Below are 15,475 nucleotides of genomic sequence, written 5' to 3' on the forward strand. Positions count from 1 at the left end.
CCTCTTGATTTTCCAAATATGGAAATGATTGAAAATCCTTGCCTTCCTCCCCAATATATGCCATTTTCGAAAATTAGGGTTTATGGGTAGGTTTTCTTATTTTTGGTAATTATCTCTTTATTTGATTAACTAGATAATTTTTAAAATTTTGATTTATCCCTACCATATTTTCGAAAATTAGGGGGAGAGGAGTAGGTTAAATTATTTTGTTTAATTTAATGGATAATTCTCAATTGGTTTAATAAATTAATTAAAGGTTTAATTAATAGATAATTATTAAATCAATTTCTTTTGAATTTAAATTAAAATGTTTTAATTTCGAAATTTAAAAGATTATAAACCCTAGTATTTTGAAAAGTTTAAAATACACATTATACTATATGTAAAATTAAATTTTTAATATTTACGATATGTATAAGACAAGTCAGTCGAACCGCTAGTACGCCTCATTCACGAAGTCGATCTATAAGGGGGTATAAGGAAACTGCCTATAAAATGGTAGTTGAATGGGTGTCCATTCTAACCCAACGCTTCCTTGATTGGTGGATGGTCGTTAGCCAAACGAGTTTGATAAGACAAATAATTCTCATTAATAAGTGTAATGAAATTATAAAGTAACTAAATGCTTTTATAAAATTCCCAATCTTAGTTACTTTAGGAAACATGTGAATTTGATGCTAATCCATGAAATTGTCCATTGCACTTTATATAAGTCGTTAGTGGAGCGTGTGTAATTAACCGACACACTAATATGGACTAACAAAGGGCGGCAATGGGTGTCTCGTAAATTATCATTGATTGATGGAGTGCGTGTGGCTAACAGGCACATTAATTAGATGATAAAAGACATCGAGAGTACCAAGCTAATTTGCTTGGTTATTCACATCTTGTTTGTGATCTTCGGTATCCCAGTCACAAATGGAAAGAGCATAATCGGGATTAAACATGTCATTGAATAGTTCAATGAATCTCAAAATATCTAGGAATGTTATTAAAAACTTAATTTGTTTCAAAATTTGTTTTCGTGGTGAAATTGATAAATCGTCATTTACCCACCTTTATTTATTTCACAATTAGATTACGAAATCCCTTTTCTAAGTTATGAAATATCTAGATGGATCCTAGCCTTAATATTTCATTTGGGTGTTATATTGAGGAATATTCTTATCTAACCAAAACTTGTCCTTCTTCTTTTTTAGATGTCAACTCCCAACGATGCTTCTGGTTCCTCCTCTAGCAACTTCTCAATCTTGAACATCTGCTTGAGGGTTACCATTTACGGCACCAATTACAATGATTGGATGCAAAACATCAAGATGGCTCTATGTTTCGAGGACAAAGAGTATGTGCTCGAAAAGGAACTTCTCAAGATTGGTGAAACAAAAGCTACTCCTGAAGAACTAGCTAAGTATACGAGACACTACAATGATGCAAGCAAAGTAGCATGCTTCATGGTGGATTGGTGGTTACTATGAATCCTGAGCTCCAAGGGTTCTATGAGGATTACTGGCCATACGAGATGAACAAGAACTTGGTGGAAAGGTACCACCAACGAGCTCTTTAGTAGAAGTATGAGGTAGTAAAGTCCCTCATTACAAGCAAGATGAAAGACAGAGAGTCCGTCAGCAGCCACTTGGAATGAATGCAACAATATGTGGAACACTTGCTGAAGCTTAATGTGAACTTTGATGAGGAATTGGCTATTGATATAGTCATACACTCATTGCCCAATTGTTATGATCAATTTATCATGACTTATCATTTTAACAACCAAGAGACCACATTAGCTCAACTTCAGAACTTGTTGTGAACTACTAAAAGTGAAATGAAGGGAAAAAGTGTTGCCTCCACTCCTACTGTTGCTGCCCCTATCTTGGCTATAGGGAAAGGAAAAGTGAAGAAGAGGAAAGGTTCTCCCAAACATAATTGGAAGGGAAAGTCCCAAACCAGGTCATCAAAAAATGGACCCAAAGGCAAAACCAGTTCTGACACTCCACCCGCCTCTGATCCTAAAGAGGTTACTTGCTTTTACTACCATGAGAAAGGACATTGGAAATGAAACTACCCTAAGTACTTGCAAGACATAAAGGATGGAAAAGTAAAGCCAACCTCGGCAGGTATTTACACTATCTTATCTAAAAAAATCATCATATTCTCATTCTTGGGTCCTTGATACAGGATGTGGTTTTCACATTTGTTTGATTTGTAGAGGCTAAGAAAAAGTGAGATGTGGAGCATGGGAGAATGAACCTGATCATGGGCAATAGGAGATCGTCACCTGTTACAATGATTGGAGTATATAACTTAGTGCTTAGTAGTGAGTTATGTTTGGATTTGAACAATTGTTGCTATTCGTCACAAATGACAAGAAACATCATTTTATTTCATGGTTTGTATAGACAAGGTTTTAGATATTCTTTTAGTAATGAGAATGGATCTATCTCTTCTTTTAAAAATGGTGTATTCTATTTTGAAGCTTTACCTTGTGATGGCTGTAGAGAATTTAGGTAATAGTATTTTTATAGATTTATTCGTCTAGTGGTTTAGATAAAGCATGCTTGTGGCATTGTCGTCTTGGACATGTTAGCAAGAAATACATTGCCAAACTCCTAAAGGGTGGAGTGTTGGAATCATTTGACTTAAGGTCAGATGATACGTGCGAGTCTTATTTACTTGGAACGATGACAAAATCACCTTTCACTGGTTCATGTGAAAGAGGCGAAGGATTGTTGGATCTCATACATACAGATGTGTGTGGGCCCTTCAGTTCCACAATAAGGGATGCAAATCGATTCTATGTGACTTTTACTGATGATTATAGCAGTTATGGCTATATCTACTCGATCAAGCATAATTCAGAAACCTTTTAAAAGTTCAAAGAGTTCAAACAAGAAGTCGATAATAAATTGGGCAGGAAGATCAAGATGCTCAGATCCGATAGAGGTGGTGAGTATCTTAGTATCGAGTTCCATGACTACCTCAAGGAATGTGGAATAGTTTCACAATTAACTCCTCTTAGGACACCACAACTTAATGCGTGGCTGAGAGGCGTAATCGGACCTTGTTAGACATGGTTCGTTCCATGATGAGTCGAGCTTCACCTCCAATCTCTTTCTGGGGGTATGCCGTAGAGACTTCCGCCCACATTCTTAGTATTGTCCCAACAAAGAAGGTTGCCAAAATACCTCACGAGATGTGGACAGGGAAGGTTCCCTCATTGGCACATATCAAGGTTTGGGGTTATGAAGCTTTCGTTAGATGAGAGACTCACGACAAGCTTGAACCTCGAAGTAAGAGATTTATTTTCATCGGCTACCAACAAAATTCCATTGGATATTTGTTCTACAAACCTAGTGATGATGTGGTCTTCGTAGCACGAAGGGGAGTCTTTCGTGAAAGAGAACTCATATGCAAAGAGGACAGTGGGAGTAGTATTAATCTTGAAGAAATTCAAGAGTCAAACGATGAAGGAACCTCTAATACTAGGACTCAACCTGAGGAGGAAATTCCAGTTGAACCAATTGACGAGGCGTTATCTCTTAGGCATTCCAGCAGAGTTAAAATGCCACCTGGGTTTTATGGTTTCCATATTACTACAGATGGTGATACGTTTATCAGTGATAGTACAGTGGTAAATTTGGATGAACCTTCTAACTACAAGGAAGCGATGGCGGGCCCTAAGTCTGCCAAGTGGAAAGAGGCAATGGATAACGAGATCAAGTCCATGTATGACAACCAAGTTTGGTATTTGGTTGACAATATACCAGGTCGCAAGACAGTTAGGTGCAAATGAATCTTCAAGTAGAAGACCGAAAAGGATGGAAAGGTGCACATTTTCAAGGTTCGACTGGTTCCGAAGGGCTTTACTCAAATCCCAGGGGTTGACTATGATTAGACCTTCTCACCAGTGGCTAAGATTAAATCTATTAGGGTTATGCTAGCCATAGCTATGTTTCATAACTATGAAATTTGGCAGATGGATGTCAAAACCGCTTTCCTTAATGGGAATTTGGTTGAAGATGTTTACATGAGTCAGCCAGAGGGTTTTATGGATGCAAAGTACCCTAATAGAGTGTGTAAGCTTGAGAAATCAATCTATGGATTGAAACAAGCTTCTTGTAGATGGAATATTTGCTTTGACGAGAAAGGAAAAGAGTTTGGCTTCTCTATAAGTGAAGATGAATCTTGTGTATATGTCAAGGCTAGTGGGAGTATAGTGACCTTCCTAGTATTTTATGTCGATGACATACTTCTTATAGGAAATGACGTTCCAACTTTGCAAGAGGTCAAGTCTTGGCTTGGAAAGTGCTTCATGATGAAGGATCTGGGAAAGGATACTTATATTATGGGAATAAGGATTTTGAGAAACATGAGTAAAAGACTAAATGGACTTAGTCAAAGTACATATTTGGATAAAGTGTTAAAACGTTTTAGCATGGAGAATTTCAAGAAAGGAGAGTTGCCTATCCAGAGTAATACCAAACTGAGTAAGACTCAGAGTCCGAGTACTGATGCAGAGATAGCAGAAATAAGTCGAGTTCCATATGCTTCCGCCGTTGGATCGATCATGTATGCTATGACATGTACTCACCCTGATGTGGCTTTTTCTTTGAGCATGGTTAGTCGATATCAGGGAAATCCAGGTAAAGCTCATTGGATAGCGGTCAAAAATATTATTAAGTATCTGTGAAGAACTAAGGACTAGGTCCTTGTGCTTGGCGGCAGTGATGACTTAAGAGTAACTGAGTATAGTGACGCCAACTTTTAGACAGACAGAGACAAATTCCGTACTCATTCTGGTTGGTTCTTTACCCTTAATGGAGGAGCAGTAACATGGAAAAGTTCTAAATAGGAGACCGTGACTGATTCTACATGTGAATCAGAATACATAGCTGCAAGAGAAGCATCAAAGGAAGTTATATATGGTTGAAGAACTTCATCGGAGACCTTGGATTTGTGCCAGCCATAAAGAAGCCAATGGAGATTTTCTGTGATAATTAAGGAGCGGTTGCCTTGAAAAAGGAACCAAGAGATCACGGCAGATCTAGACATATTGATAGAAAATACCACTTTATTAGACATAGAGTAGAAGAATGACACCTCGCCGTGAAGAGGGTATCATCAGAAGAGAATCCTGCAAATCCCCTCAAAAAGGATTTGAGTACGGTTAAGCACATTCAGCATGCAAGGAGCATTGGTCTGAAGGATGATATTAGTTTTCGTAGTTAGATAGACATTTAGAAACTTGTAACAAAGTAAATGTAATTGAATTTTGATGATTAAATAATAGAGAATTATTTATGAGTATTGTTTACTGTCATTTGTCAATTGTTTATTATTATGTTTCATTTTGCATGGTTTACTTCCCGAATAATTAGATTATTCGAACATCCACATTTGATCATACTTTTGGAAGTAAGTAGTGAATCACGATTGTCATGAATTGGGTTGTAGATTGTCTAAGGGTTTAGACATAGCAACATCTTGCTGCAACATTCATGAGTACTTGAAAATTGGGATTTTAAGTATTGGATTAACCCACGCTCATAAAATTACTTCATGGAATTCATCACGAGTAATTCTGAGATGATAATATCTTATAATCTTTAAATGGAGATATATGAGTTTTTGTTTACGAGTTGGTTGTACATTAATGATACGTCTTGGGCCCCTCGATGATTTGGTGTTGTCTTATGGTGTCAGTCCCGACCAGGACTAAATTGATGTGTTTGATTAGTAGTTCTTTGTCATTACAAATCGGGAAACAAAGTATTGGACAACGAGATTGATTCTGTTCCATGTCGTTTGTCCACATGATGTCTTGCAAAACGGAGGATTATATGATCACTTATATTAGGACACGTAACTGACTAGGTCAAAATTCGACAGCGGCTTTGAGAGCTACAATTTGCTAATGAATTTTTCAAGTTATACCGGCAACTATAGTTATTAGACTTATCCAATTGGGAGACTATTGGATTAGATATCTAAGCCTATAAATATAATTGGTATATACTTGAATTGATAGTAGCATAATCCTTTTAGGTTGCCCTCATACTAGCAACTGGACATGATGACTTTTGAAGAAAAAGATTGAATTTATTATTTGAATAATAAATTGAAATAAATGGTTTATTAATGTATTTTGAAAATAAAATATTAACTAGAAATCATATTATTTAATTAATAGTTGATCAAAAATTAATTGGAATTAATTTTGGGTTTAATTATATTAACTAAAAGTGCAGGTGTTGTTTGGCAATTTATTGATAGTTGAGGAATTGGGATCTTGGACCTCCCTAGAAGGGTTGGATGAAAAATTCTAGGAAGGCCCTAGAATTTTCATCTAAAGGCCTTAGATGGGAAGTCCATGGGCTGCTTAGGCCTTAAGCTAAGGAATTAGGGTTTTGTGACATCCCCATTTTCACGGCCAGAAAAGACCGATTTTGTTTATGTTATGAAAATCAGAGTACCTCTTTTAATAAAAATGTTGCGGAATTTGTTCCCAGAAAAACATGATAATTACGTTATCAAAGCATTTCTAAAGAAATGTATCTTTATTCACTTTTAAAACATTTAGGATGTCATCGTTAATACAGGAACATAAACATAAACATAACTTACATTTATTTACACTAGTGATCTACATCTCTTTTAAATCTCTCAGTGTATAGTAGCTTCGTATCGACACCTGTGATGCAAATAAGCTGGAGTGTGTTAGGTTGGGAAACCTGGTGAGTACATAGGGTTTTCAACCCACAATAATATACTTATTATATTTAAACACCAAACAATCAACCCAATTACCCATTCCCATTATCTTCTTAAGGATTTACCCTAAGGATCAGCTAACCCTTGTTCATTCATTCCTAAGGATCATCCTAAGGAAACAACATGAAATCCATTGTTGCTAATGACAAAGTGGTCAAGCGCAGCTGCTAATACTATCACTTAGGCGCAGCTGCCAGAATTGGGACTTTTTCTATGAGGCGCTTCTGCCGGTATTGACCTTTAAACGCTACTGTCATTGTCATAAGGCTCCCTATTAGGTGCAACTGCTGATACTGTCCTTAGAGCACAGCTGCTAGGACGTTTACCATAGGTCTAAAACATCTACGGGTTATGGTGCAGCTGCCAGTGCTCATCTATAGGGTACTAGGTCCATTGCTGCCAATGTTTACCGATAGGGTACTAGGTCCATACTACTAATGTTCCTCTATTTCAGCTTTTATCCCTCATCATTCATCTACCCATGTTTTACCCAACATATCTTGTAGATATAAAATACTTTATACAGTTTACATCATTTAAAACATGTATAAAAATCTTTCACCAGCATAGACAACAAGTATTCAGACAATATGCACACATAGCACATAATTTATATTAAAATACTTTATATCTATGTGTAAGATGAAAGAGACTATGCACTCACCTGAAAGGTGGTGACTCATCACACAGACAACGCTTCGATACTCTCAAAACAATTTTCCTTCGATAAAACCTAGTATCAATACCACTAGGGTTAAATCTAACGATAACCACGACAAATTAATAGTCTGACTATTATTACTATTATATAAGCGTTAAACGATATTTATATAACTCATAATAATAGTCCAAATAATTACTTTCAGGACCTAATAACATTACTATAATTATTTGAAAGCTATATTAAAAAATGCGTAAGCGTGGCTCACTTACAACGGATTTTAAAGAAAACCGGGCTTTACTCGGAGCAGCGCTTCGAAACCGAAAGACCCTTTTTCTCGGGACTCCGGGAGCCTCGGGGCTTCCTTTGGGTGCTAAGGGTGTTATCTAGGGTTTAGGAGTGGTTTGGGATCTTAGAGATAGGAACAAACTAGAAAGAGAAGTGATTTTGGTGTGAAAATTCTGGAAACCCTCGCCCCCTTTTATAGCCTGCAAGGCCTCGAATTACGTTGGGCGTAACCTTGGCTATGCTGGGCGTAGTGCTCGGATGAGGGTGCCAGCTTCGCACCAGCTGGCTCGCACATTGGATTGATAAGGATCGAAGAACGCAGGGTGTATCTGGCCTCGGATGCGAGGTGTAATTGCGAGGCTACGTGGCGTGATCCGAAGCGAAGCCTTGGGCAACAAGCAACGGCTCAGATGCGGCCACGTCATCACCCTTCTCGCAGATTTCACAAATTGCACATTCGACTTTAAAAATTCGTAACTTTCACATACAAGCTCCGTTTTCGACGTTCTTTATATCCACGCGTAGGCGGGAACATACTCTACAACTTTCGTTTAGACTCCGTCGACTAATTTTGACTTTATTTTAAAAGTTATCTTATTAACAGGCCAAGACAGGATTGGTTTGTTAAAAATTCATAACTTCTTCATCCGACGTCCGTTCTCGTCCATCTTTTTATCATTATGCTATTATTAATGAGATCTTTGATTCTCGTTTAGGTTGTGTCTGCTAAAAATCGCTCGATCTACTATTCGAATTTCGGGTTATACACTGCTAAGTCAAAATTCGAAAAATCATAACTTCCTTATACAAACTCAGATTTGGGCGTTCTTTTTATGGACGCTCTCGGTTTAACGAATTCTATGACTTTCGTTTAGATCGCTAAGGCTGAATATTGCTCTATCGTAAATTCACTATTTATGTTTCCCGGTGTCGTGCCGGTTCCGTCGCGAAACTTCTAGGAAGGCCCTAGAATTTTTGTCCAAAGGCCTTGGATGGGAAGTCCATGAGATGCTTAGGCCTTAAGATAAGGAATTAGGGTTTCCCCCTTAAAACCCTAGCTTTGGCTCTAAGCTATCTCAGCTATATAAAGGGCTATACCCCTTCAAGATTTCAGCCACTCTTAACCCTAGAAGAATAGTCGAATTTCTCAAGCCTTCTCCTCCTCTCTCCTCTCTCCTCTTTCATCCTCTCGTCTAGTTTGGGTGTGAGCCATTAGAGGTGTTACACTTGTGACACTTGCTCTCAAGCTTCAGGAAGTCTAGGATTCACATTGTTATTACTACATAACAATTAAAGGTATGTTTGCTATCTTTTGTTATAATTTTCAAAAATAGTATATGCCTCTTAGGGTTTTCCTTTTGATGTTCAATACTTGTATGTTCAATTAGAGAAAACATAGATCAAAGCAATTAGGGTTGCATGCACATATATGATTGTTTGTTATGCTCAAAACCCATCAGGTACGCCCAACGTACTTCCCTGATGCCCAAAATTCATATTAAGCACTTAATACCTAAAGTCTAAAAGTTCAATTCATAAATCTAGCTATTGGGAAAGTATTAACTGATAAAGTTGACAACTTGATGCCTTTTCATGGCTTGAAGGAGACGAAAACCAAATTTTAACCTTCTAACTTCATATAAAGAAAAACGACTCATGCGTAGATGAACCAAAGTCATCAAGGTACAATTTTTATGCACTAGGGACCTCAGAAACATCAAGGAATGCTAACCTAAACTTCTGTAGTAGCTTTTACTGACAAGAATCAACTCATGGGACCAAACTATGCCAAAACCCTAAGCCGAACTAGATCTAAGCAATGAACCATAAAGGTTGACACTTTATACCTCTAAAAGGATTATCAAGATGACTAAAGTCTTGATCTACAAGATCCAAGCCAATCAACACTTCTCCAATGAGTTCCTTCTTCTTCAATATGCACCAAAAACACAGCTACTCACTCAATGGCTCAAGAATCTCACAAATGAGGCTAGGGTTTCGAGCAGACTACTTTAGAGGATGGAGGCTGAAGATAAGGTCAGCCCTAATGGAGATAATGAGGTTTTATAGGGTACAAGACCAAAGTCCAGGGTTTTCCTCTACCACGAGTACGTCCAACGTACTCTATGTAAGCCCAACATACTCAAGAGGAATGCGCGATCAAGGTTAATGAGTTATGCCCTACATAACACTCAGTTACGCCCATCGTAATGGCCTTTCATGCAAAAATACTTATAAGCTTAAAACTTAAGGAATTTACCTGGGAAACGGGTGTTACAATTCTCCCCCACTTGAATTAGACTCCATCCTCGAAATCCTCCTCCGCAAATAACTCTGGATAGTGCTCCTTCACCTCATCCTCAGGCTCCTAAGTCAACTATGAACCCTTCCGGTGTTGCCATTGCACCTTCACTAGACTCACAACCTTGTTTCGTAACGTCTTCGTCTTCTTGTATTGATTCATAATCGGTCTCTCAATGTATTTCATGCGCTCATCAACTTGGATATCCTCCAAAGGAACCACTGTGGAATCATCAACCACGCACTTCCGCAACTGAAAGACGTAAAAAGTGTTGTGAATCTGACTGAGCTCCTCGGGCAGTTCCAAATGATAAGCAACCATTCCCACCCGGGAAATAAAACCTGAAAGAGCTAATGTATATGGGGCCCATCTTGGCATGCTTCCTGAACCGGATGACACCTTTCCAAGGTGACACCTTCAGGAGTACCATATCCCAAACCTATAAGTCCAAATCCGATCGACATCTATCAGCATAACACGACCCACTTGCATCAAAACCGCACCCAATATCGAAATCGACACATCATAGTACACTACAAAATCATCCACACCCTCTGGCAGGGTCAAGATCTGAGCCTCACATAACTTCTATCTCAAAATCTCAAATGTTGTCGGCTACTCAGCCCCCTAACAGAAAGTAGCAGATTTCTTCGTCAACCTGGTCAACGGAACTGCGATTATGGATAAATTCTCGATAAACCTCCGATAATACACAACTAAACCAAGGAAACTCCAAATCTCGGATGGAGAACTTAGAACCTCTCACTACATCACTACCTCGATCTTGGCAGGATCGACCAATATACCCTTTTGGTTGACAAGGTTCCCCAGAAACTACACTTCGCACAACCAGAACTCACACTTAGAGAATTTAGCTTATAACATCTCCGCCTTCAGAGTCTCTAGAACCTCTCTCATATGATCTTTATGATGCTTCTTGGTCTTAGAATAGACCAAGATGTCATCAATAAACATAATGATTGACTAATCCAACATCAGTCTGCATACTCGGTTCATGAGATCCATGAACGATGTTGGAGCATTGGTGATTCCAAAATACATCACCAAAAACTCATAATGACCAGAACAAGTCCTGAAGGTCTTCTTCTGAACATCCTCGCGTGATGATAACTCGAACGTAAATCAATCTTGTAGAACTAAGATACACCCTGCAACTGGTCGAACAAATCATCAATCCTCGGAAGTGGATAACGGTTTTTCACTGTTAGTTTGTTCAGCTCCCAATAATCGATACACATCCCGTGGGATCCATCTTTCTTCTTCACGAACATAATCGGCACTCCTCATGGTGAACTATTCAGATTGATAAACCTCTTGTCTAACAGCTCCTACAACCGTGTAGACAACTCTTGCATCTCCGATGGTGTTAACCGATAAGGTGCCTTGGCTATTGGAGCTTCACCTAGAACCAGATTTATACGAAACTCCACCTGCCTCTCCTGGGGCACTCCAGGAAATTCCTCCAAAAACACATCTGAATACTCTTGAATAACCGACACATCATCAATCGTCCTCTTTTTCTCTTCCCTGGTATCAAATATATAAGCCACAAAACCAGAACAATCATGTTGAAGGTGTCTCCTAGCTCTCATAGTTGAACATAGAGCTACTCCTTGTTGAGCACCATCGCCATGAATAATTAGTTCTCCTTTACTTGGGGTTCTAACCCAAAATAACTGGTGCCCACAATCAATCATCGTCCCATTAGGGCTCAACCAATCCATCCCCATGATCACCTTGCTATCACACAAAGGATTAGGAACCAAATCAATCGCATATTGCTCGCTAAATAGCTCCAAAACACAACCCTGATGTGGAAGATTATCAAAAATCTCTACCTCTAATGGATAATCAAGCTCCCTGGAGCGTCACCGAATCCCTTGCTAAGCATAAGTGATACAAATGATCGGGTAGCACCCGAATCAAATAGAACTAAAGTTGGAACACTGTTCACTAAGAACGTCCCTATATAACATCAAAAATGAAATAAGAATAAACATCAAGGAAATAAATGAAACAGAGAGAAATTACATACTCGTAACCACATCTGGTGTTGCACAAGCCTCTTCAGCTGATAACTGGAAAACTCGACTCCTCATGACCGACACCTCCGCCTTGTCATGGCGGCCTTCAGTGATCATCAATGTTATCGGAGCGGGTGCTGCAACCACTCCCCCTACTGTCAAACTCAGACAATCGACCTTTTTGTGGTCTCTCTGATTGGAATGGAAGCAAATTAGAAACGATCCATGTGTGGTTGTAGTGGCAGTACAATCCCTGTTGAAATGACCAGTCTTGCCGCACTTGTAGTAGCCAGAACCACCCGCCCTAAAAGCTCCCTCGTGCTTCCGACCACATCGGTGGCATCGATCCCAGCCCTGTGGGCCCCTTTATCTCGAATCTACAACCTTGGGCTTCTTCCCATAGCTCTCAGATACCTAATCCTAAACCAAATTCTTTTTCCTCACTGACTCTAGATATATCTCTCGCTCACGAGCCCGAGCTTTCATGCCATCCAAGTATGTCTCGTATCTTATCCTTCAATATGTAATAGTATCAGACCTTCTTCATCTACTCATCCTCCACATATTGAAGAACCAATAAGGCCCTCTCACGGCACATGGCAATGATCTCCGCCTTAGTCTTGGTAGTCTGGCGAAGGTCCTAGAACTCCCTCGCCAGCTGCTGATCCTCAATCACGGGTGCAAACTCAGCATGCAAGTCCGACCTTTGCCTCTTCGGGACACGCGCTAGTCCGAAAAGCGTTCGCGACGTCCACCAACCATCGCTTGCTAATAATAGGGTCCTTCTTGCTGAAGAACTCAGGAGCCCCACATGCACAAAACTCTCGAAAATTCAGAGAGTATACACCCACCATAGCCATCATCTTAGTACGAAACATGCCCGAAATTCGTCCAACAATTCCATAATGCCCTCCTTGATCGAACCAAAGATCATAGGAGTCTGCTCTAGAATATTGTGGGTAATCTTAAACGAAATGAACTCCCTCATCTGATCATCCACGGGTATAGCTAAACCACCTCGAGTGACCACCATACTGAAAATAAACAATACAAACCATCAGAATATACTCTAAGAATCTCACACCCTGCATGCCTCTTGGTACCCTCGTGAATCCCTTGAATCGAGTGCGGATCTTGTGCTTCCAGTAATACGCGCCCAATACTACCTTCCACACATATCCGTACTTTCCTTAAGATTCATCTAGATTCCCCTAAGTGACTTCGTAAATTCCAACATTCCATAATCATACTAAACAACACATCTGTTAATTCTAACATGCTTCCTAGGTTCTCCTAGGATACCCTTCCCGCCACTCTCCACCATCAGTTTCAGAAGAAACCCCCATTAATACCCGCTAACTACCTTACAAATATAATTACATGAAACAAACACTAGATAATTCTTTGACTGCTAGGTCTCACACTACAACGGTTGGACTCAAACAAGAGCTGCGAAATATAGTTAAACCTAACCTTCTAAAATTATATAATTTATGTAACATGTAACCAAACATATTTCTTTTATAGTTAACTAGTATTAGCAGTGGTTCCTAAAAGCATAAAGCAAGCAACATTCGAGCATTGAGTTCTAACCAGAGCACTACTTAACATGCCATCCTATTATATCGTCTGTAATCCATACTAGCATGCAGTTCTAGAGGCTCATATAGTAAGCATACAAAGTCATCTCTCCTAACATACAATTATGAGCAAATCCTTAGCCTTAATCTAGCATGATATTCACATATTCACATATTGAATCAAACAAACATATATGGGTATTTTCGGAACATTTACTTGAGCTCGACTGATTGCATGCATCACACCCCTTCTTTTTAGTACAAATCCTTTTAGAAAGTAATTTCTTTTATGAAAATCTTACTAAATCCTCATTTTGAGTTATGATGTAACGACCCAATTTTTCAAAGAAAATTTTTCATTTTTGGAATAGTCAAATACATTTCCATAATTTAAGAAATCCAATCATAATTATTTTCAAAACACATGTCAAATACATCTTTTATTACAAACATCAGAGTGTTCATAAAAACGCCTGGAGAGAGTGCACGCCACGCCATCACGCCTTGCCTTTGCCCTTGGGATATGAAGTACCTGAAACAAATCCACAACCTGTAAGCTAAATGCTTAGTGAGTTTCCCAGAGCATACCACACACACAGTACACATATAACATATCATGTTAGCTATAATAGCTACCTATAACACATAAGCCATGCATAAATAAACTTGTAAGGATGCCATGGGCTCCCCCCAGGGTCTTACACCTTCGTGTCATGGGCTACCACACATGGTCTTACATCCAACGTGTCATGGGCTACCTCACATGGTCTTTACCTGGGAATGTCATGGGCTACCTCACATGGTCTTACATCTAATTGCCACGGGCTCCCCCGGGGTCTTCCATGCAATAACACACAATCACATAGCATATCAAATCACAGAAATGACTAACACATATACCATAATCACATAATGGGCCGACCTTGGTGCGTTAGACCCATGGGTATGGTGAGAAGACTCATCTCTGTCCGAAGAATCCGAAACTGCTCTCTTAACTGACCGTAACCTCTCGTGTTGAATAATAATATTAACTCATGTTAGGACATCACATAATCAAAGGGAAACCCAAACCCCTAGTCCTTCCATGAAGGCCCAAATATCCTTTCTTTGTTTATGGGCCCAAAATCCATGTCCAAAAATCATTAATGAGCCTCTTGGACCAATAAGGCCCTACCATAACATCAATGGCACAAAACAGATAAGATGGCCCACTATTCCCAAAATGCAACAAGGTCTAATAACCAAATGAGGCCTAACAACTCAAAGGCCCAAACAGATCCAAGTCCATATGTGGTGCGTACGCCTAGCGTACCACTCTGGTACGCGCACCGTACTGAGTTTCTGGGACTTACACGCTACGTATGCTAGGTTACGCCCAACATACTAACATATTAAGCACTTTCTCTATTAAGTGCTTAATACTCGATTCCCTTATGTCCAAAAGTCAAATCTAAGCTATTAAGACGACCTAGGGCATAAAGTTGGCAACTTTATGCCTTTGCATGTCTCATATGCTCCCAACACCCCCATTAAGACCTTTCTAAGGTTCTTAACCCATGCATGAGGTCAAAACACCCACCAAGACTCGATTTTTATGATGTAAACAGACCAAAGGACCTCAGATCTGACATTTCCATCGTTTGGAGTTACTCAACTCACAAGAGAAGGTCCAAAATCAACAAAGGGGACCAAACTAGAAAACCCTAGCAAGATCTAGTGATTAAGGTGGAAAGGTCCAAGCTTTATACCTCCAAAAGCTCCTCAAGGTCGACTATATGTAGATTCTTGAAGCCAAATGATACTCCAAGCTTCCTTGACAACTTCTCCT

Source organism: Lactuca sativa, chromosome 9 (assembly GCF_002870075.4).
Source record: "Lactuca sativa cultivar Salinas chromosome 9, Lsat_Salinas_v11, whole genome shotgun sequence".
NCBI classification, from domain to species: domain Eukaryota; kingdom Viridiplantae; phylum Streptophyta; class Magnoliopsida; order Asterales; family Asteraceae; genus Lactuca; species Lactuca sativa.